This window comes from Silene latifolia, chromosome 9 (genome assembly GCF_048544455.1).
Source record: "Silene latifolia isolate original U9 population chromosome 9, ASM4854445v1, whole genome shotgun sequence".
Classification (NCBI taxonomy): domain Eukaryota; kingdom Viridiplantae; phylum Streptophyta; class Magnoliopsida; order Caryophyllales; family Caryophyllaceae; genus Silene; species Silene latifolia.
The window spans coordinates 98,927,400-98,930,762 of NC_133534.1; the positions used below are offsets into that span (position 1 = coordinate 98,927,400).

A 3,363-nucleotide genomic window follows, 5' to 3' on the forward strand; every position below is an offset into this window, starting at 1 on the left:
AACTAGAGCCTCCTTTAACCTGTTAAAAGCTAAAAGACACTCATCAGTAAACTCAAAGACAGCATCCTTAAGGAGCAATTGTGTAAGTGGTTTAGCAAATTTTATAAAATCCTTAATGAAACGCCGATAAAAACCAGCGTGACCAAGGAAACTCCTCACTCCTTTAACATTCACGGGAGGAGGCAATTGCTCAATCACCTGCACTTTTGCCTTATCAACATGTATACCCTTATCAGAAATCAGATGCCCTAACACAACTCCCTCATTGACCATGAACTGACATTTTTCCCAGTTTAAAACAAGATTAACATCGATACAACGCTGCATGACTTTATCAAGATTAGCTAAACAACGATCAAAGTCATTACCATAAACTGAGAAATCATCCATAAATACCTCCATAATGTTCTCTATATAATCAGAAAAAATCCCCATCATGCACCTCTGAAAGGTAGCTGGGGCGTTACACAATCCAAAAGGCATTATGCGGTATGCAAAAACACCCTGTGGACAGGTAAAAGTGGTCTTACTCTGATCATCCGGATGAATATGGATCTGAAAGAACCCTGAATATCTGTCTAGAAAACAGAAAAATTTGTTGGAAGCAAGTCTTTCAGTCATTTGGTCAACAAAAGGGAGGGGGAAGTGGTCTTTCTTGGTGGCGGCATTCAACTGTCTATAATCAATGCACATCCGCCACCCTGTCACAACTCGCGTTGGTATTAATTAATTTTTCTCATTTTTAACCACGGTAGTCCCTCCTTTCTTCGGAACTACCTAAACTGGGCTAACCCACTTGGAGTTGCCAACTGTATAAATAATACCTGCATCGAGTAGTTTCATCACTTCGGCCATAACAACTTCCTACATCTTCGGGTTCAACTTGCGTTAACCCTGTGTGTAAGGCTTGTGGCCTTCCTCCAGCTCTATCCTATGCATACAAATATCAGGGCTGATGCCCTTAATATAATCCAAAGAATAACCTAAAGCTTTCCTGTTTTTCTTAAGCACACACATCAAAGCAGGAAGCGAGTCATCATTAAGCTTGGCACTAACAATAGCTGGGTACTGCTCCGTATCATCTAGAAAAACATACTTAAGATTAGGAGGAAGTGGCTTACGCTCTGGCACCTTTACCTCTACAGCATAGGCAGAATCAGCTTCAATGGTATAGCAAGTGTTTACCAAATTTTCGTTGGCCAGGCTTATGAGCATCTCATCTTCTTCCTCTGTGAGCTCGTAGCTTTTCATTGAGGCTACCAAAACATCTAGCTCCTCAGCATTCTCCGCTGTATTATCTGCACACTCATCTTAACGGGTTAGATCAGCTAGGGGATCCTTGGTTAAGGATTCCCTCCAGTTACAATTATTAGCCCTGTCAACAATATCAACGGAATAACACGTATCATCATCAGCAGGTTCAGTCGCCTTACGAGCAAGACTGAACTCAATGGTGTCATCTCCTACCTCTAAGGTTATGATTCCGCGTTTGACATCTATTACAGCCCCAGTTGTATGTAAAAATGGTCTACCTAAAATAATAGGTATCGATCGCCCTCGCAATGTCCAAAACAACGAAATCGACAGGAATAAAAAACTTACCCACTCGAACGGGTACATCCTCTAAGACTCCTAAAGGTCTCTGAGTCGATCTATTTGCCATCTGAAGGGTAATATCGGTCACCTTAAGTCTACCAATATTTAGCTTTTCGCAAACAGAATATGACATGACACTGACACTGGCCCCTAAATCACAAAGGGCCTTTCCAATTTCGTGGTTACCTATAGTACAAGGAATTGAAAAGCTACCCGGGTCCTTTAATTTAGGTGGTATGTTAATTTGCGAAAGAGCATTACATTCTTCCACAAAAGCAACAGCACCATCATCATGAAAATTTCTCTTACGATTCAAAATGTCTTTCATAAATTTAGAATAAGAAGGTATCTGGGTAATTAGATCAGTGAAAGGAATGGTTACCTCAAGATTCTTGACCATCTCCAAAAACTTACCAAACTTGCGCTCCAGCTTAGTATTCTTTAAACGCTCCGGATACGGGACTGCAACACTGGCCGTAGGATCAGCAACCTTCGGCTTCCGTAAATTTAAAACCTCTGTCAAATCATCAATAAGTATAGAATCATGCAAATTAATTGACGGATTTGCGTCCTGCGCTGGAGACCCAGTCGATCGACCATTGGGCTCGGTCGATCGACCACATACACTGGGTTCGAACAGTTTCTGGTCAGAAACTCCTTCGTCAGGAACTTCGGTCGATCGACTGATATTGTTGGTCGATCGACCACATGCGCTGGGTTCAATTAGTTTCTGGTCAGAAACTTTTTCATCAGAGATGCTGGTCGATCGATTGATGTTGTTGGTCGATCGACCGCTGGTACTGGCAGTAAAGCTCGTTTTCGCACCAGAATTTAAATTTGTTTTTTCATCATTTCCCGAGTCTTCTCTTGGCTTATCGGGACCATCATAAGAAAGGCCACTTCGGAAATTAATGGCATTAATGGTTTTAATTGGCCCCTCACATTTGCTTGAAGAATTGGCGACTTGGTTAGCCGCTAAATTCTCTAATTGCTTCACAAAATTCCTTGCAGATTCAATCCCAGTTTCTTCTATTTTCGTGACTTGAACCAAAAGAGCTTGGATTATTTCTCTCAATTCCGCGGTCTCATCTGAGTTATGAACAGGAATTTCAATTTCTCTCTCGGAAACCTTAGAAGTCTCGAGCCTTTCGAGCCGGGCTGTAATAGAAGCTATGAGTGTCACAACGGCACTCATTTCATCACTTTCCTTTCGCGAGTTTCCACGCGAACTCCCAAACTCAGCTCTATGGACTGCCATCTCCTCAATAGTGTTCCAACCTTTATTCTGACCAGTATTATTTTGGAACCTACCATTCGCAGCTGCATCTAGGATAACCTTGTAGTCATCATATAAAGAATTATAGAATAAGTTGCAAAGGTACCACTGCTGGAAACCGTGGTGAGGGACAGACCGAACCAAACTCTTGAAACGTCCCCATGCTTCACAAAATTCCTCATCAGGTCCTTGTTGAAAATTTGTAATTTTGCTTCTCAAGGCATTAGTCTTTGCGAGTGGGAAGTATTTTTTGTAGAAAGCTAATGCTAGAGATATCCAATATGTGACTCCAACTGCTACCCTATCAAGGTAGCGGTACCAATCTCGCGCCGAATCCTTCAAGGAGTATAAGAACATCACCCCCTTTACTTCATCTTGGGTCACCCCATCCGGTACAGGTATGGAACAGCAGTAGTCTGTGAAAATTTCCATATGCTTCAAAGGATCCTTGTCCGGTAGACCAGCAAACTGATTTCGCTCCACTAAATCAA

The 3,363-nt window shown here is 42.0% G+C and overlaps 1 non-coding gene across 1 annotated transcript; it reads left to right on the forward strand.

Moving 5' to 3' along the window:
• The first annotated feature begins 2,987 nt into the window (after window positions 1-2,987).
• LOC141603611 (small nucleolar RNA R71) lies at window positions 2,988-3,096 on the forward strand. Its single transcript, XR_012525476.1, has one exon. It is a non-coding gene; the product is annotated as a small nucleolar RNA R71 (small nucleolar RNA).
• Window positions 3,097-3,363: the final 267 nt, after the last annotated feature.